Source organism: Palaemon carinicauda, chromosome 8 (genome assembly GCF_036898095.1).
Source record: "Palaemon carinicauda isolate YSFRI2023 chromosome 8, ASM3689809v2, whole genome shotgun sequence".
NCBI classification, from domain to species: Eukaryota; Metazoa; Arthropoda; class Malacostraca; order Decapoda; family Palaemonidae; genus Palaemon; species Palaemon carinicauda.
The window spans coordinates 164,158,377-164,179,378 of NC_090732.1; the positions used below are offsets into that span (position 1 = coordinate 164,158,377).

The 21,002-nt window shown below is 38.6% G+C and overlaps 1 long non-coding RNA gene across 1 annotated transcript; it reads right to left on the bottom strand.

Moving 5' to 3' along the window:
• Positions 1 to 270: 270 nt before the first annotated feature.
• LOC137645056 (uncharacterized) lies at positions 271 to 17,770 on the bottom strand. Its single transcript, XR_011045269.1, has 4 exons — positions 17,685 to 17,770; positions 11,295 to 11,460; positions 10,577 to 10,671; positions 271 to 1,879 (listed from the first exon to the last, which is right to left on the bottom strand). It is a non-coding gene; the product is annotated as an uncharacterized lncRNA (long non-coding RNA).
• Between the last annotated feature and the right edge of the window lie 3,232 nt (positions 17,771 to 21,002).

Sequence of the window (21,002 nt, forward strand, 5' to 3'; positions counted from 1 at the left end):
TCAGCGGGCTGACCATCAGCAGTCCTCCGAAGGGGAGTCTCTGTCAGTGAACTCCCCCGAGGGAGAGAATCACCGGCAGGAGAGACCGTTGGACTTAGTTCCTCCCTCGAAGGATGTACAGAGGGAGGAACTAAGCTTTCAGCTACAGCAAGGTCATCACGGGCAGAGGTTTGAGATAACTCACCGGAAGCCTCTGCCACGACAACGTCAACGATAGACAGAGGATAAACCTCTGCTAAAGTCGGCGATTGTTTGACAGCAGCCCCCAACCAGATCATGTCAAACAAGGCTTCCTTGGAGGGCAAACCCTCAAGCCCCAAGGAAGCCCAAAGCTGAAACAAATCATCATTAGTTACAGGAATATTTAAATCCTCCCCCAGGGGAGGAGGAGGAGCTGCCTCGCTATAGGAGGCAACTCCCTCTCCCAAAACCCGAGATCGGGCAACAGAACTATGGCCTATGCTACCACTTAAGTTTCTCAGAAAAAAACGATCGAGTGGGAGCTTCGGAGGAGGTTTGGGCCACGGAAGAGCCCTTGGGATTTTCTCCTTTCAAAGAAACCTTCGAAGGAGAAATATCCCGCCTGGACTTCTTCCGACGCCGAGGAAACCTCTCCCACTGGGAGATAGACCACTCCCTACACACTTTATTTATATCACACCGCTGGCCCCTACAATAAGGACAAAGGGTGTGAGGGTCAGCATCGACCGCCGACATAAACGTGCCACAAGGGTGGTCTAGTAATCCAGGACTCTTTCGCATAGCAGAGGCCAACTTCACGCACACCTGTCAAAGGAAAAGCAAAAAGCATTAAATGCCTGTCAAAGAAGGCGAGGGTGGAAGCGGACACATCTGACTACCACCCGAGCCGAGAGCAAAGTGAGCTCAAGCACAGGTGTGTGTGAGGGGGGTAGCAAGCTACCCTCCCTACCCCCCGCTAACTAGCGGTGGGGTAGTAAACCCTCGTTAAAATTCTAATGGCTCGTCATTTCAGCTACGCCGAAAGTAATAACCCATATTAAATAGCGTGGTTTGTATTTCAGTTACAGAACAAATCTCTCTTATAGATTCTTGAATGCCTTAAAATTAGTCGACTTTGCATTTTAAAATGTATATAATGTAGTCCTATTATTCTTATTATTACTTGCTACCCTAGTTGGATAAGCAAGATGATATAAGCCCAAGGGGTCTAACAGGAAAAATAGCCCAGTGAGGAATGGAAATAAGGAAAACTACAAGAGACGTTTAAGAATAACAAAAAATAAATGTTTCATATATAAACTATAAAACTTGGAAATAAAGAGAGGATAAAAATTTCAAAATAACAAGAGGAACCGAAACAAGATAGAATAGTGTAGCTGAGTGTACCCTTAAGCATGAGATCTCTAATCTAAGACAGCGGAAGACATTGGTACAGAGCCTATGTCACTACCCAAAACTAGAGAACAATGCTGTATAGAGAAAAAAATTGTTCGAGTTGGATGATAAAAAAAAAGAGATAAAAGAAATCTTTTATCTATGTGGCATGATTACACTCCTAAAAAAATACATAAATTGAAAAATCATGAAATAATTGTACCCAAAATACTAAAATAAAATATCATTTGTCACAAGGTGGCACTTTGCATTTCTTCCCTAACCACCACTAGGGGTTAGACAAGTGTGACTTATAAATGAAGACGCTTTTGGTGCTTCAAAAAATCTTGGAAGAACTTAAACTTCAAGAAGCAGATCTTGTATTCTATTGTCTTGCAACAAAACTGGTGTACTCTTGAGCAGACTTTCTGACAAAATTTTTGTCACAATTCGTCGACGAACTTGAAAGAACATTTTCTGGGCTCAAAACTTTTCCCCTGATTTGCTGGCTTGGCCCTGTCACCTGAAAATTGTATTGGAATGAATTTAGATGTACTAAATTACAGCAATGATAATGTAATCAGATGTCAATTATTTTAAAACACATCTAGACATTCATAAGTGATGGCCCAATACATTTTCTCCCACATAAGGGGTTTGTAAGACAGAAAAGTTCCAACTAATATCAAATTATGGTAATCCTACTGTAATTAGGATACCCTTAACAATTTAAAAGTCAATCTTAGGCATTTAAAAGTGCTGTATCCAATATTTTTTACCCATACAAAAGTTTTTAAGGCTAAAAAGTTCTCACTAATATCACATTAATTGTTAAGGTTAGTGCTTTCAACACCCAAACTTTGAGGCTAAAACTGAAAAAGGTTTGTTCAAGTCTTATAAGACAATAATGCTGTGATCGTTAAGTTGATATAGAAATGGAGTTTAACTTCGCTTACACAATGCTAAGTTTAAATATGATAACTTCATGAGAATAAGATTGAAAAGAATACTGTTTACATTCAAGTCCTGCCAAGGGCACTGGTAGATGAACTCATGAGACAGTCAAGGCCTAAAATCAAGGACCAATTCTTGAATTGAATACAAGAATTTTGGATATAAGGCTCAAGCAATGAGGCCTGGGAGTCCATTCATCACCCATATATAGGTGAAGATTAAAAAGAAAGCGCAGCTAGTGGCCAAAAAAGATACTGTACACCACCAAGTAATGCACTGATGGTGCTACTCCATTTATGAGAGATTCAATTATTTGGATATCCTTTCATATGGAGTTTCAAATCCCAATTAAAAAATGATATTTTAATTATAAAATAAATTTTTGAATATACTTACCCGGTGAATATATAGCTGCAACTCTGTTGCTCGACAGACAAAAAACTGTACAAAAAAAAACTCGCCAGCGATCGCTATACAGGTTGCGGGTGTGCCCATCAGCGCCAGCTGTCGGCCAGATACCAAGCTCCATGTAAACAAAGACTCAATTTTCTCCTCGTCCCACTGCGTCTCTATTGGGGAGGAAGGGAGGGTCATTTAATTTATATATTCACCGGGTAAGTATATTCAAAAATTTATTTTATAATTAAAATATCATTTTTAAATATTTAACTTAGCCAGTGAATATATAGCTGATTCACACCCAGGATGGTGGGTAGAGACCAGTAAAATATGTTTACATTTTATGAGCTAAGAGTTTTTATTTCATTTTAGAAGTTATCAAAATAACAAAAACAAAATAAATAGGTACCTGGTAAGGAAGTCGACTTGTACGATTACTCTGCCTTATAAGTACGTCTTCCTTACGGAGCCTCGCGATCCTCTTAGGATGCTGATAGACCCCTAGGAGCTGAAGTATCAAGGGCTGCAACCCATACAACAGGACCTCATCAAACCCCTAATCTGGGCGCTCTCAAGAAATGACTTTGACCACCCGCCAAATCAACCAGGATGCGAAAGGCTTCTTAGCCTTCCGGACAACCCATAAAAACAACATTAAAAACATTTCAAGAGACAGATTAAAAGGATATGGAATTAGGGAATTGTAGTGGTTGAGCCCTCACCCACTACTGCACTCGCTGCTACGAATGGTCCCAGTGTGTAGCAGTTCTCGTAAAGAGACTGGACATCCTTTAGATAAAAAGACGCGAACACTGACTTGCTTCTCCAATAGGTTGCGTCCATTATACTTCGCAGAGATCTATTTTGCTTAAAGGCCACGGAAGTTGCTACAGCTCTAACTTCGTGCGTCTTCACCTTAAGCAAAGCTTGGTCTTCCTCACTCAGATGTGAATGAGCTTCTCGTATTAACAATCTGATAAAGTATGATAAAGCATTCTTTGACATAGGCAAAGATGGTTTCTTAACTGAACACCATAAAGCTTCAGATTGGCCTCGTAAAGGTTTGGTACGCTTTAAATAGAACTTAAGAGCTCTAACAGGGCATAAGACTCTTTCTAGTTCATTGCCTACGATCTCCGATAAGCTGGGAATATCGAAAGATTTAGGCCAAGGCCGAGAAGGCAGCTCATTTTTGGCTAGAAAACCAAGTTGCAGCGAACAGGTGGCTTTTTCTGACGAAAATCCGATGTTCTTGCTGAAGGCATGAATCTCACTGACTTTTAGCCGAGGCTAAGCATACCAGGAAGTGTCTTTAGAGTGAGATCTTTCAGGGAGGCTGATTGTAACGGCTCAAACCTGTCTGGCATGAGGAATCTTAGCACCACGTCTAAATTCCATCCAGGGGTAGCCAAACGACGCTCCTTGGTGGTCTCAAAAGACTTAAGGAGGTCTTGAAGATCTTTACTGTTGGAAAGATCTAAGCCTCTATGCCGGAAGACTGATGCCAACATGCTTCTGTAGCCCTTGATAGTGGGAGCTGAAAGGGATCGTCCTTTTCTCAGGTATAAGAGAAAATCAGCTATTTGAGCTACAGAGGTACTGGTCGAGGATACAGAAACTGACTTGCACCAGTCTCGGAAGACTTCCCACTTCGACTGGTAGACTCTAATGGTGGATGCTCTCCTTGCTCTAGCAATCGCACTGGCTGCCTCCTTCGAAAAGCCTCTAGCTCTCGAGAGTCTTTCGATAGTCTGAAGGCAGTCAGACAAAGAGCGAGGAGGCTTTGGTGTACCTTCTTTACGTGAGGCTGACGTAGAAGGTCCACCCTTAGAGGAAGACTTCTGGGAACGTCTACTAGCCATCGAAGTACCTCGGTGAACCATTCTCTCGCGGGCCAGAGGGGAGCAACTAACGTCAACCTTGTCCCTTCGTGAGAGGCGAACTTCTGCAGTACCTTGTTGACAATCTTGAACGGTGGGAATGCGTAGAGATCCAGATGTGACCAATCTAGGAGGAAGGCATCTATATGTATTGCTGCTGGGTCCGGGACTGGGGAGCAATAGATTGGAAGCCTCTTGGTCAGCGAGGTTGCAAAGAGATCTATGGTTGGTTGGCCCCAAGTGGCCCAAAGTCTCTTGCACACATCCTTGTGGAGGGTCCATTCTGTTGGAATTACTTGCCCTTTCCGACTGAGACAATCTGCTATGACATTCAAGTTGCCTTGGATGAACCTCGTTACTAGGGAGATGTCTTGACCTTTTGACCAGATGAGCAGGTCCTTTGCGATCTCGTACAACGTCAGTGAGTGGGTACCTCCTTGTTTGGAGATGTACGCCAAGGCCGTGGTGTTGTCCGAGTTTACTTCCACCACTTTGCCTCGAAGGAGATACTCGAAGCTTTTCAAGGCCAGATGAACTGCCAACAGCTCCTTGCAGTTGATATGCATGCTCCTCTGACTCGAGTTCCACAGACCTGAGCATTCCCGACCGTCAAGTGTCGCGCCCCAGCCCAAGTCCGATGCGTCCGAGAAGAGAACGTGGTGGGGAGTCTGAACAGCCAGGGTAAGACCCTCTCTTAGGTTGATATTGTCCTTCCACCAAGTCAGACAAGACTTTATCTTTCCGGAAATCGGGATCGAGACCGCTTCTAGCGTCTTGTCCTTTTTCCAGTGAAAAGCCAGATGGTATTGAAGAGGACGGAGGTGTAGTCTTCCTAGTGATACAAACTGTTCCAGGGATGACAGCGTCCCCACCAGACTCATCCACAGCCTGACTGAGCAGCGTTCCTTCTTCAGCATCTTCTGGATGGATAGCAGGGCTTGATCTATTCTGGGGGCTGATCGTCTTGTTGTTCAGCAACGTCCTCATCAGATAGTTCCTCATCCGAAAACTGATGAGGAAACGGCAACGGAGTGGGCAACGTCTGGCTCGCTGAGTCCGGTCGCACTGGTGCATGCGTGACGGAGCCGGACGCAACGTCATGGAACTGCTGCACAGTCTGTGAACTGTCAACAACCATGGGTGCGCGAGGAAGCACAGCGTCCACCCGAGACTGTCTAGACCGTCTGGGTTGTGCAGTCAACACCATACCAGGTTGCTGAGGTTGACGCACCGCGTCACAACAAGTCACCTCTGCTGGTTGTTGAACGTCCTGAACGTCAACAACCACCTCCAAGCGTCGCTTAACGTCAACGTGCGGCTGGCAACCCACACTGGGTCGCATCGGTGGAGGAACCACCTCAACTGGTAGACGCGAGAAGGTTACCTCAGCGTCAACAGGACGCACAACCGACCGGTTGGAAGGTTGTTGGCCAGAAGGTTCGGCAGCAACCTTCTCCGCATTAAAGTCCTCTATCAAGGACGCAAGCTTGGACTGCATGTCTTGCAGCAAAGCCCATTTAGGGTCTACGGGAGCAGGTGCGGCAACAGACGGGGTTAGCGACTGAGGCGGTACCGCTTTCCATCCCTGAAAGCCTTGTTTATGCATGACATAATTGTACAGCAAAACTTCAAAGGCTCGAAAACAGCTGTGAAGTTGACCTGTAAAAAACTTGGAGCGTCTCCTGGCCAGGCGCCAGGGAGAGTCTACGAGATTTGAGAAGTCTATCTGGGCAGAGGCATGAACTCCCAAGCCGAGAACTTCTCTCGTGTCATATCAGACTCTCGCTCTATAAGCCAGTTTAAAAGAAGGGAAAGCAAAGGCTGTATCCCCCAAACTCCTCCTGGTGATAAACCAGTCGCCTAGCAAACGTAAAGCTCTCTAGGAGAGCGAGAGAGCACTAGCTTATAAACAACGGCTTCGAAGTAGCTAGGCCTAGTGTAAGCTCTGACGTCTAGGCGAACGAGGAGCAGCAGTTACAAAAAGATCCGGACAAAGATCCTTAAAAAAATCATCATGATTTAATTAAAGCCCATAGAGGGCTAAGCAGCTTTAGGCTCCTCTCCGTCTGACAGAGTCCTCAAGGGAATATCAGTAGGAGGGGGAACAGCAACTTCCTCATCTACAGGAACCTTGTCCGATAAAAGCTGAGTCTCAAGCAAGGGAGAGACCTACCGTGGTGGCAATGCTTTACAAGCAGAGTCCACACGCACTGGTGCATTAGTAGCGGACCAGGACGCAACGTCATGTAACTGCTTGACAGTCTGTGAGCTGTCAACAACTGAACTGTCAACAACAACAGGTGCGTGAGGACGCACAGCGTCCACTCGAGACTGCTTTGACTGCCTAGACTGAGCAGTCAAAACAACTCTAGAATGCGGAGGTTGACGCACAGCGTCAAAAAAAGTCAACTCCGATTGTTAGCGAACGTCCTGAACGTCAACAGGAGCATCAGCAAGTGGCCTAACGTCCAAATGTGGCTGAAAATCCACACGAGACCGCATCGAGTGTGGTTCTAAACAACCTGACTGACGTGACTTAGCTACGCCAACGTCAACAGGAAGCACAAAGGAACGTTAGGTTGGCTGAAAGCCAGGATATCGATGAGATAAACGGCTAGACTCAACGGACTAATCGGCAGAATAGTCTTCCATAAGGGAGGCAAGCATATTCTGCATGTCTTGCCGTACAACCCATTAAGGATCAACGGAAATGGTTGTGGTAAGAGACGAGGGTAACGTCTGTGACCGCAACACTTTGCCAACAAAAAAGACTCTCGGAGTCTGTGTTACGCTTTTGTTAGGCGGCGAGCAGTTTTCCGAGACTGCATAGGGTCAGAGCTGTCCTAATGGCTGCAAGCAGGACGCTGAACCTGTCCTGAAAGGACTGACTTTCGCTTAAGGGCTTCGAAACCTTATTACAGGTTTCTTATGCGAAAAGCCTTCGGATGACGAGGAGAAAAAACGTCTCTCTCGCCTTATGGTAGGGGAGATCTTGGTAAGATACACCCGATACCATAGAGGGAAACGTCTGTTCGTTGATCAAGGCCTCTCAAACCCATAAGTCGTTCGACATTACTTCTCCCCTGGGTTTGGGAGCTTGCAAGAGGTCCCGGACTAGGTAAACGACAGGCACGAACAGACGAACCCTCGGACGCAACACAGTAACACTTAGCGCAATATCACTTTATCACTTCGATTTCCTGTTTTGCACTTATTTCACTGAAATCGAAACTTTTACTGATTTCTACCTGAAGCACGCAATTCTACCCTCATCAAAAGGTAGTAATTGCGAAATCAGTCGTATAATGCAAGCTCATTAATACCAGCAAAAAACAGAAAACATATTTTAAGATAAAAAATTCAGTGGCTGGGGAAGAGACTAAACACTAGTTCCTTCAAAACTACGTTTTCAATCTCTAACCGCACATAGCCGGGGATGGGACCATTCGCCGCTGCCGATTCGCCGCCGACAGTTAGCCACTGACGGTTAGCCACCGCCGATTCGCCTCTGACGCCATTTCACCACCGCATACGAGGCAATCGTTTTTTTTTTTTTTTTTTTGCCGGATAACTCTGAAAATTTAATCATTTAATAATTTTATAGTTTAACAAGGTCCTTTGCTTAGATTCTTTACAAGCATAACAAGTCTGTTTACTTTTTTATTTAAAAAAAGAATAAATATTTTCTTAATGTTTTTATCAGTCTTCCTGAAGCCCTCAAAATGGAAACAGATATTCTTTCCAAACGCGGAAAAAAAATTTCACCACGATGGTTTTATTTACGTTTTTGATAAATCATCCAAGTGTGATCGAAGCATCAAATATTGGCACTGCGAACAAAGGGGAAGATGCAATGGACGGATCCTCACCAGGATTAGCAATGTGATAAAGAAAATAAATGAACACACTCATTCGGCCTCTGCAGCAAGTGTACAATTTGCTAAGGTAAAAGTGAATTTAAAACGCTGTGCAGAAGAATCACAAGTACCTAGTGTTCTTATAAATGAATGTTTATCTGGTGTGCCTTTATCAGTGCATACAACATTACCAAAGTTGAACAGCATGAAGAATATAATTAGATTGATTGATTTATTTAAAGTTTTCAGGCATCCTGAAAGAAGAATATAATTAGACGAAAAAGAAATGATATTGTATCCCCATGATAAATGGTCGCAATATGAAACTACTTTAAATGATGAAGATCGAACAAATAACCACGCAGATGCTGCTCATCGCAGAATTGCTTTTGACCTTGGAGCTAACCACCCAACCATGTGGTAATTTATAGAAACTCTAATGAAATTACAAAAGGGAAGAGATTTATATATGGAACAACTGATAGCAGGACGCAGACCACCATTAAAGCTGAAAAAATATAGAAACCCTGATGAAAGAATAAAGAAAATTGTTCTCGTGCACACCAATGAAAGACGCTTTGGAATATCTCAGAGGAATAGCCCATTAATAGCAAATGAACCAAAGTGTATATTTTTTTTAGGTGCAAACCAATATAATTTCTTTACTTGTTCGTTAACAATAAAATGTTTGGATTGCTTTTAACTTTTTTTACATAATAAAATGTTTATAATTTACATTTCTTTTATTTACACTTTACAGTAGAATAGTTAAAACTTCCAAAATAAAAGATAATTGCAGAGGGGAAACAAAATAAACAGCTGGAGTTATGTTTCTGGTGGCGAAATGTCCCGGTGGCGAAATGGTCCAAGTGGCGAAAAGCTGGTGGCGAACTGGCGGTGGCTAATGGTCGTCGGCGAATGAGCGGTGGCGAATCGTCATAGCCTGGGGACGAGAATAAAAACTAAAAACGTTTTATCCTTTCTCCCCGTACCGAGACTAGGGACGAGAGAAAATCGAGAACAACGTTACCCGCTTGAACGGAACGTTTTCTCTCCTCTCTCTCCCTCCGTCTCTGTCTCTCTCTCTCTTTCTCTCTTGATTTCGCACCTAAGAGAAGAGCCCAATTACATTTCGTCAAAAAAACATGTTATTTGACCAAAGGAAAAAACTGAAAGGTTTTTCAATTAAAAAGTTCCTTTAAAATAGAATTTAAAACATTTAAGCTTTGAAAGAAGAATGAACAAAACGTCAGAATCGATTTACTCTTTCTGCAAAGTGAAACCGTGATACTCTCTCTCTCTATCGTAACGATAGAGCGCAAACTGCGTAGTATAAATAAACTAAACGTTAGTTCATCTTTGAAAATAGTACGAAGACTATTCAAAGAAATTCTTTCATAAAATATTTATTAAAAATATTCATTTAAAAGGTTTTAAATCATTAGCTCTTTAAAAGCTATTTACGATTGCAAAGGGCTCAACGTTGTTTAACTTCGGTTTCCAAGATAGGACCGCCTACTCTCAGGAAAGGTCGCATATAAACAAAACATTAAAATTTATTTTTTATGTTTATTATAAATGGAAAGTTAATCGAAGAGGCCTAATAAAGGCGGAGAGATATAAAATATATAGAGGAAAATCTATAATTAATTTATAACGTGATAAGATAATTACTAAAAGCCTAAACACACTTCCGTCTAAGGGAAGGGTCGGCCATTTAAGAGTCAAAGAAAGTCCATACTCTCTTTGTCACCATAATTAAATCTATCCAAAACGAGTTCAAGATTTAAGATGAAGAAAAAACACCTGCACTGCGAAAGCTCAAACCAGAATATAGTACTTCACCAAAGATGATGGGAAAAACTCCAGGTTTCAACAGCGAGTAAAGTACGTCTTGTCGACACGTCGACAGAGAGAAAATTGAGTCTTTGTTTACATGGAGCTTGGTATCTGGCCGACAGCTGGCGCTGATGGGCACACCCGCAACCTGTATAGCGATCGCTGGCGAGTTTTTTTTTGTACAGTTTTTTGTCTGTCGAGCAACAGAGTTGCAGCTATATATTAACCGGCTAAGTTAAATATTTAAAAATCCTATTACCATGCAAAACTCGGGTACATTTTCCATATTACCTTTTATCACATAGTTTCCAGTGTCAATTCAGACTTGAGAATGCTCTGTTCTAGCGAAATCTCATACACCATTGCGTTGTTGCTATAAAGGTCACCTAGAAGAAAAACAAATACATTATCAATAACGTTTACTTAGTTATGGATAAACTAATTAAAAATTTACTTGTGTAAATAAATGATGCAAACAGATTTCCTTAGGTGTTGATATACCATGACAGGAGTAGCCTACACTGTGCAACATGTATAGATCTTTATTGGGTCTTGAAATGATTGCTAATTCTGCTGGGTGTTATAGTACACAGGAGGAATTTAATACTAGTATGAACCTTCATTGGTGTCGGCTATTTTTGGAGATTTAATTTCTACGTGCTAGAATGTTTTATGCATTTAGAACCCCAGAGCGGATCAGTTAGAAATTTGACAGACATTTTCTTAGCTGGGTAAAACAATTTTGTGAATTTTACATTAAAAGTGTCCTGAATAGTATTAAATAATGCTAAATTGATATAAAGTTGGTCATGTGTCCTATCAAAAGTAGTCACTTCATTATTGTTTGTTACCATGGATTACATACCCTATACACACCAAGGCCTCATTTAGCATAAGGGCATTAAAAAAAATCAAAATATAAACTTGACATAGGTCTGCAGAGAACCCCATGAAGGGAAAATCAAATGTACGATAAAAGATTACCATTAAAGGTCTCTGTGATACTTGCCTTTAACATATTGGATGCATGTAGAAAGCTATTTTCTCTTCTCTCATCAGGTGTCTTTTCTGCTCAAAATGTCTCTCTCTCTTATTGGAGAAACCCTAGGGTAGGTCGAATGGTGCTCAAATTCTTTAGACATTTTTCCTTTCGAAGCGACAATGTATGCCATTATCTGCAAAAAGATATTCCATAAGTATATACACGTAATGCAATAGCTACATTATCTAAATTCCTTTCTTAAAACTGTACCCACAGATATACCTACTTAAGGCCATATAAATACAAATACTGTATAGAGAATGGAAATCAACCCTTTTTCTTTGATCCAAGAATCTCTTGCACAGCAAATTATAAATTCTCTACAAAATTGACATTTGAACCCTATCAAACACACTATCCTGAAACATGTTCATCTTCAACTGATTAAGTTTAGGCAGTTTTTTAATATCCGTTCTCTCTGTTAGTGTGTCTCAAAGAATTTATACTAGGTGGCCTCCCCCAGTGTACTTTAGATATCAATAGTTAGTCTCCATAAATGACAATAAAATAAACAATTTCAAAAGTAACTTATACTTTTCCTGGCTATGCAAACACGAGTCTTTAAAATAAGGAATGTCTTCATGGTACTTGAACAACTCTTGAATTCATTAATGAGGTAATTAATGACAGGTGGACCTTGTTAACATCACGTGATGTTTGCGGGTGAATAGTTCTACCCACGTGCCAGTCAGACAACTTCTGACCTTCAACTCAGGACTGTGAGGGGTGGTTGAGATAAAAAGTTAAACTTAAAAACTCAGCTTTTTATAGCTAGGAAAAATAATACTTGCTTTCAAAATTTCTTTGCTCCTATGCATATACAAACCATTTGTCTTTTAAACAAGACATTTTGGTAATTGGTGGACAGGACGTTCCTCCTAGAACTGAACTGACAGGTTCTTTTTCTTCCCTGGGAGTGTCAGTCTGCATGGTCTCGTATGGGAGAAAAGGAGAGGACTCCAACTCGCTATCAGTAAATCACAAGGAATCCCTTCCCCAAAAGGGGATAGCAGTCTGGGATGATATACCTGGCATATGATGTTCAATGGCATATGATGTTCAATAGGTTGGTATACAATCAGACATCCTCCTCCTCGTCAAGGAGGGACGGGGGAGATAGATAGATTCTAAAGAGTAGAGCTCGGAAGGAAGCATAGCACACCAGCATTGTCAGATCTAGCGAGTAACGGTTTGACTGTTTCATGACCAAGATAGAGGAAGGAGAGATTAAGACCAGATGGTCATTCTACTTTAGATCTCAGATTCACAACTATGCAATACCACAGAGAACATGCTTCTTGTCTCGTGAGGGACCTAGAAACCACACTGGTTACTCCAACAGGAACTACAAAACTAGGGAACAATATTACAGTGGAAGTTAAGACACTCACTGGGGATTACAACAAAGATGCTGGGTTTACAGCAGGAAGGAACCATGAAACCAGTCACACTTAGGAAGCACTGCACAGGGAGATTACCACAGGGGTCATTAGTATCAGGGTCACAAAACTAAAATTACTAGTGTCAACACTGAGCTCACTTGGGTGAAGTAGCCTTAGCTACCCACTCCTTCAAAAAGACATTGAGGGCTTACCTGCAAGACTCAAGGCTAAGCAGGGTGAGATTGGATTGGGGAGGAACCTGTCAACTCAGCCAAGCAAGACAATATCTGTAGACTCATGTTTGTCTCTAGCAGATTTTATTCATTGTGAGCGTGGTGATTATGTCACCAAAGCGTCTTGGGAACGACCCAAGGCATGTAAGGACGAAGGCAGCTGCCTGCTTCCTGACACACAGTACACGTACTTGGTCGTACTCTTGCACGAGACCTTGAACGGGCAGAGCCCTTCATTTCTGCCTGCAGTGCATATGCTCATTCTCTTAAAGAACAAGAGCGGCTGTACCACAAACAGAAGTGTACACTTGAAGATATGAATGTTCCTTGTACGTACCATCTCGCCCCGTGAATGAGTCGAGAACGTACTGGGATCCTCTCCCCGAGTAGAACGTACCCAGTACTGTACTCGAAGAAAAGGATTAACACAGCCGGACGTGGATGCCGAGAAATACATCTGTACTCTTTGGCGGCTGAAGACAAAGCAAGAGTTTCTTTATCCTAACGGCAACAATGCTTACCTCATCAAAAGTTCAAGTGGCCGTTCCTGGTTCGCTTACGTTACAGTGGAATTATTGAAGGACTATATTTTGTATTTGTGTAGGAATGAACTACGGCAAAGACTAACAAGTATAGAAATAAATGAGAGGGTTGAGTAAATAAACAATGAAATGGAACCTTTCCTTGCCTGATTAATCCTAATCTTATGTTAATATGTATATAAATGCCCAAAATTTCTAGTAAAAATAAATTTCAACTGACTACCTACAAACATATATGTCCTCAAATGGATATACAGTATATATTTTTTTAAACATTCACTAAAACTCTAATTTCTCACCTAATCAAAAAATAAATACGCTGGTGGTGGAACCTTAGTTGAACTTAACCCTTTTACCCCCAGGCTATTTGGAAATTTCCAACCCTTAACCCTCAGGGGGTTATTTTTTTCCCCAGCACATTTTGCAGTATATTTTTTTCAAATTGCTCTAACAGCCTTAATTTTTGTCATAGAGAGGTCAGGTTGGTCTCATTCTCTTGGAAAATGCCTGAAGTTTCTCAAAAAATTATCAAAAATATGAAAAAAAAAAATTTTATAGCATTTTTTTGCAAGGACGTACCGGTACGTCCATGGGGGTAAAGGGGTGGGTTTTGTGAAACGTACCAGTACGTCCTTTGGGGGTAAAAGGGTTAATCAATATGAGTCTGGAATAATGAATCAACCATTTCCACACAATTTCTTTTACAACCTTTCTCGTAACTTATGAAAAATTTTCACGGTCTCACTATTAAAACTATATATGTACCCTCTTTACGCAAAATTTAACAGAAAAATTCAACAATTATCAATTAATTACTGAATAAACCCATTTTACTGAAATTTTTTTATAAGGAAGAAGCCAAAACAACCATGCATTTGCATCAATGTTCTGAAATGCATATACAAAAACTAACGAATTGGAAAAACACAAAAATACATACGGTTCATGTGATTGGTGTGAAATTAATATACCATAATTATCAATAATCTACAAGTTAGTCAAAAGGGCTTTACAGCCATGTGGCTCGCTTCACTTGCAAATGTACATTTTAACGGGAATGTACCAATCTGGCAAGATGATATGGATATGCTGCGCACACCAACTTTGTGGGTCGCTAATATTTTTTGGTTAATATTCAATACAGTATATCAGCTTCTAGCAAAACAGGAATTAGCTATAAGATATGGACATGTGCTACCTAGTTTGGTATTTTTCTTAGTACATTATGATTAACGAGAGCTGCGACATAACTTGTCGATCAATTGAAATGTGAACGCTATTTTGGAGTCAAAGTCAATTACTTTCGTTTGGAAGACCGATTGTGGGTTACTATGCACGCGCTATTATTATTATCATTAAATGCTAAGCTACAACCCTAGTTGGAAATGCATGATGCTGTAAGCCCACGGTCCCCAACGGGGAAAATAGCCCAGTGAGGAATGGAAATAAAGAAAAAAAATATTTTAAGTATAGTAACAATATTAACAAATATATTTCCTTTAAAAACTATAAAAAAAAATTTAACAAAACAAGAGAGAGAAAATGGATAGAATTGTGAGCCCAAGTGTAACCCTCAGCAGGAGAACTCTAACCCAAGACAGTGGGAGACCATGGTACAGAGGCTATGGCACTACCCAAGACAAGAGAACAATGATTTGATTTTAGTGTGTCCTTGCATTTTCTTTCAACAGCTTTGTTTTTTTTATGAATAAAAATTTTCTGGCTTTTTGAACCACTTAAGAGCTACGAAATATCTATGCTCAAGTTCCCAGAGGTAATTTTACAAGACCCTTCTATCCCCCTCCTGCTTCAGATCCTAGTATGACTATAGTCAATTTATTTCAACGAGGTATATTTGCACCGACTCGCAGGGGTGCCCTTTTAGCTCGGAAAAGTTTTCTGATAGCCGATTGGTCGGAAGTATTCGGACAAAAATAGTTCCGACCAATCAGCTAATAGGACACTTTTCAGAGTTAAATGGGCACCCATGCTAGTCGGTGCAAATCTGCCTCACTAAAAAATATTAACTATGCTCAGAAGACATACCATAGTGGAGTTCAATCAATTTTCAAATTTAATGTAAATTCACCTATTCTGAGCAATGGAGGAGCATAAACCATTTTAGAAATGAGTGCTCAGGGAAAAAAGATACTTCACACAACGCTGCTCGAGAGAAAACGGTATACGAGAGAGGTACTGTACTTCTGCCGTCATTAGTTTGTAGGCGTTTCACTAATTTTTGCATGAAAAATTAATTTTTCTGTTATTTTTGTTGTTGTTTTGTTGAGTCTCGCTATTATCGTCTTTAAACCTTTGGTTTTTATTTTAATCCACCAAAAACCCGGATTCCCACCTGGGGAACCTGATTGAAGGTGGTCCTCAGAACACGATAGTTTCCCAGAATATAATAATAACGCAATCACACTAACAGAAAATGGGATTTTTCATGCAAAAAAGGCTGGGTGTAGTCTACTGAAATGTTACCAAAATAATAGCGCAGCCAAACCGCAGACGTAAGATAGGACGCATGGAAAAATAAAGTGGTGGGCATCACTAGTATGGAGAGTGGCAAGTATGGATGCTGCAATCTGAGTCAGGTTAGGTTGAAGTACCTTAGAGTAGTTTATATCTGTTTAATTTCCTTTCAAGAAATGTCCAACGGCTACGAATAATGTCTACAAAAAACCATATAGGCTACAAAAATATTGAAACTCTGCTTTACCTTGCTACTAACAGACTAGTCAGCAAATACATATTCATACTTGTATTTATTTAATAGTAATTTTTTCCCGCAATTGAGCAGTAGTAATAAATCGTTGAGAAGAGCATGAGTTGAACAAAAATACTTGCTTAGCCCAGTCAAAGTAATTTTGATCCTCAAGTAACGATTTCAAGAATCCCCCCCCCCCCAAAAAAAAAAGGCTTTAACCGCAGACACCATACAATTTATGGGGCACGGCATACACCTGCATCTTCTAACCGGGTTTATTACTGTAACTTTTGGCCTGAAGTACACTGTAGAATGGGTCTTTAGGCATGACAGGAAAATAACCAGCATTATAAATAAATTATTCTACACAACCATAAATACAACTTAAGCTAAGAGACATTCCTATCCCGTCCTAAATAACCCAGTAGTTATGGGCACAGTGTAAAACCCGGACGTCGGACGTCGGATGCCGTCCAGGAGAATAGAAAATCGCTTGTATCACCGGGAAAGACGCGAAAATACACCTCTCTTTTGTGACTGGTAATGTTCACTGATACTTTCTGTTATTTTCTGAATAAATGTTCGAAAAATATTGGTTTATTTTCATGTTATTGAGAATAATCTCAATCGGACGTCAACATTACACTATCTAACTGCCCGCTATTTTACCCAGTTAGTGTAATGTTGACGTCCGATTGAGATTATTCTCAATAACATGAAAATAGACCAATATTTTTCGAACATTTATTCAGAAAATAACAAAAAGTATCAGTGAACATTACTAGTCACAAAAAAAGAGGTGTATTTTCGAGTCTTTCCCGGTGATACAAGCGATTTTCTATTCTCCCGGACGGCATCCGACGTCCGGATTTTACACTGTGCCGTAGTTAGGCAGATAAAATTTCGATTGGAATTTACCTTCGAGGTATAATTCATCATATATCAAATCCTCCCACAAATTTCAGTGTGCAAAATATGAAGTATACTATTGCCAATGACTTCAGCCTTGAACAAGCAATAATGAATCATAATTATCAGAAAATATATATACATTACTAAGACTACTGGGATACGTAAGGTGGTAGATATCAGAACACACGTTAAAACTACAAGAAAAAATACTTTTTATGAAAAAAATATACAACAGATGGTCGGTAAAACAAAATTACCAACGCTTCAACTCCATATCCTGAAGCTACGGCCATGCGCGATTATATCTTCAAGCAACTGTTCATATTTCCACATAGGTTGCACGACATAATAAACATGTCAATTTCAGAGTGGCACTTTATTCATAACTATACCTCACCTTAGCACAAAATCTAAATCAATTTCCGTAAAATAAAAGAATTTTACACATAATACTTCTGTGGTTTCAGAAAAGTTTTGACATGGTCACAGTTTTTGTAATAATCACTGCATAAAGAAAAAGCATTTACCAGAAGGCACGTTATGTATATGATATAATAAAAATTGAGAAAATAACTCACATTTGATTGATCTTTGAAGGTTAGCAGGGAGAACAAGAAGCCCATAGGTTCTGGCAACAAACAAGCAGCCGCCATGTTGAAATTTCATAAGTTAAACTTCGAGAGTTAGTGTTGCCAGATGGCTTAGTCTAAAGATCCCCCCCCCCCCCCCCGCAAAAAAAAAGAAAAAAAAAAAACAGCGCAAAAATCCCCAATTTCCACAGATATATTTTCTTCCAATCCTGTAGGCTTTATTATTATAGAAATTACTCTCTATACTTCATATAAGTGCAAGCAAATTGGTATAGAATATCCCCATAAGATACCCAAAAATTCCCAAATCTAGGGATAAATAGGCATGTCTGGCAACACTGACTTGGTGACAGAAACTCGGGAAAAATTATGAAATATTTTCGTACCTACGATTTGCTTCTGTAAATTATAAAATAAAGCTCTTTAAAATATAAATATTTTTTTAAACACCATGAACAGTACAGTAAACGTGGAATTATATTTTATAACTTAATTATGAATAGTAACAAGAAAGTTGACTGAGAAGCGTTTCCTTATTCTTTACTTTAAGGACTGCTTTCCTGGTCCTATAAATGGAATACATTATCTCATAATTAATTATAATCAATAAATAATGAATATTCAACACTAATAAGTGAAATATTTAACCTAAAACATTAAACAAATCTAGATTTGTGCTGGCAGACGATTTTCTAGTAGGGAAAAAACTGAAGAGTTCATCCAATTGTTTTATATAACGTTAATTTTGAATATTTTGAAATACGATCGGTTTATTGTATTTAATGATTTATAGATGTTTATTTTCTATTTAAGGCTTGCAATTTAAGAAGTTCATGGACACCGCGATGGTATAGACACCTACTGACAGCAAACATAACTAATTATGTTAATAATAAATCTCAACTTAGTGAATTATGCAAAGGTATTTTGTGCAAGACGTGCTCAATACGATAAATGAAATTTACAACGTATATCATAGAAATCGTGTCTACTTTTATTCACATTCGTAATATACTGAATTCCCAGGATAAAAACTGGTAAAATGTGTTTTTTAAAAACTGCTAGCAACTTCTGCCTTTTCTAGATTGGTCATAAATATATCTATTGTTTAATGTTTTAAAAAATGTCATAAAATATATATTTCATAAATTGTCACTAGATAAATAAAGTTAAGAAACAGTTTTTATATCATCAATGCCTTATTTTTCTTCAAAATCAGATGCTTTAAAGATATTTTATTTTCTTGTTTGGTAAAACAAGTGGCAGACCAGTTTCCATAACTGCCACGTGGCATAAAATTAGATTATAATGTACACAATAAATTAACCTTAAAGATGCAATGGAATGAAAATTTTGTTGAATAAAATACTATCAAACGATCATGTACTTTTATGTGTTCATTATTACATATGAACACAAAGCAAGAGACATAACAAAGACTTTCTTTATAAGCTCGCATTACAGTAGAATGTCATTATAAAGACAATATATTCCTTCCAAATTGAATTTAATTAATCAATAATGCATATTCAACACTGGAAATATCTATTTTTAACCCAAAACGTAATAGAATCTAGATTTTCTGTTGGCAGACGATTTTCTAACAGGGAAACCAAACTAAAGTATGAAAATACTACAAAAGAAATCATCCGACTGTTTATTGAAACATTAATACTGATTTCTAAAGATATTGGCTGTCTATTCTATTCAATGATTCTTCAATTTTTATATATTCTATTAGGGTTGTAATCCCAAGAAATTCATGGGCACTGCGATGGTATGGCCACCTACTGACAGCAAAAGTAACTATTTGAGATACCTTTAACAATTATGCAAAGGTATTTTTGTGCAAGATGTGCTCATTATAATTAATTAAATTTAAAACGTATATGATGAATATTATATTTTCTTTAATTCCCTACCTTAATATGTTGAGTTCTTGAAATAGAAACTGGTAAAAATCTAAAATTATAAAACCTTTTGGCAACTTTTATCTTTTCTAGATAGTCAATAATATCTCTATTGTTTAATGTTAAAAATAATTTCGTATTAAATTTACATTATATAAAAAATCACTAGATAAATAAAGTTTAAATCCAGTTTTTATACTTTTAATGCCACATTATTCTTCAAAATCAGATAATTTAAAGGTATTTTGCTTTCTTGTTTGGTAAAACAAGTGGCAGACCAGTTTACATAACTGCCACGTGGCATAGAATGAAATTATAATATATACAATAAATTAACCTTAAAGATGCAATGGAATGAATATTTTGTTGAACAAAATACTATCTAAAGATCATGTACTTTTATGTGATCATAATTACATATGCACACAAAGCCAGAGACATACCTAGAAAACCTTCTCTATAACTTATATAACCTTAAAACGTCGTTTTACAGACAATGTATTCTTCTTAAATTGAATAAAATTAACCAATTATGCATAATTCACACTGGAAAGAACTATACTTGATCTGAAATATAATAGAATCTAGTTTTTTTTTGTTGGCAGGCGATTTTCTAACAGGGAAACCAAACTAAAGTATTAAAATACTACAAAAGACATCATCAAACTGTTTATTTCAACATTAATACTGATTTCTTAAGATATTGGCTGTCTATTCTATTCAATGATTTTTCAGTATTTATATATTCTATTAAGGTTGTAATCCCAAGAAATTCATGGGCACTGCGATGGTATGGACACCTACTGACAGTAAAAGTAACTATTTGAGATACCTTTAACAATTAGGCAAAGGTATTTTTGTGCAAGATGTGCTCATTATAATTAATTAAATTTAAAACGTATATGATGAATATTATATTTTCTTTAATTCCCTACCTTAATATGTTGAGTTCTTGAAATAGAAACTGGTAAAAATCTAAAATTATAAAAACTTTTGGCAATTTTTATCTTTTCTAGATAGTCAAAAATATCTCTATTGTTTAATGTTAAAAATAATTTCGTATTAAATTTACATTATATAAAAAATCACTAGATAAATAAAGTTTAAATCCAGTTTTTATACTTTTAATCCCACATTTTCCTTCAAAATCAGATAATTTAAAGGTATTTTGCTTTCTTGTTTGGTAAAACAAGTGGCAGACCAGTTTTCATAACTGCCACGTGGCATATAATTAAAATATAATATACCAAATAAATAAATCTTAAATATGCAATGGAATAAAAATTTGGTTGAACAAACTACTACCTAAAGATCATATGCTTTTATGTGTTCATTATTACACATGAGCACAAAGCAAGAGACATAACTGAAAAAAAAACTTCTTTAAAACTTATAT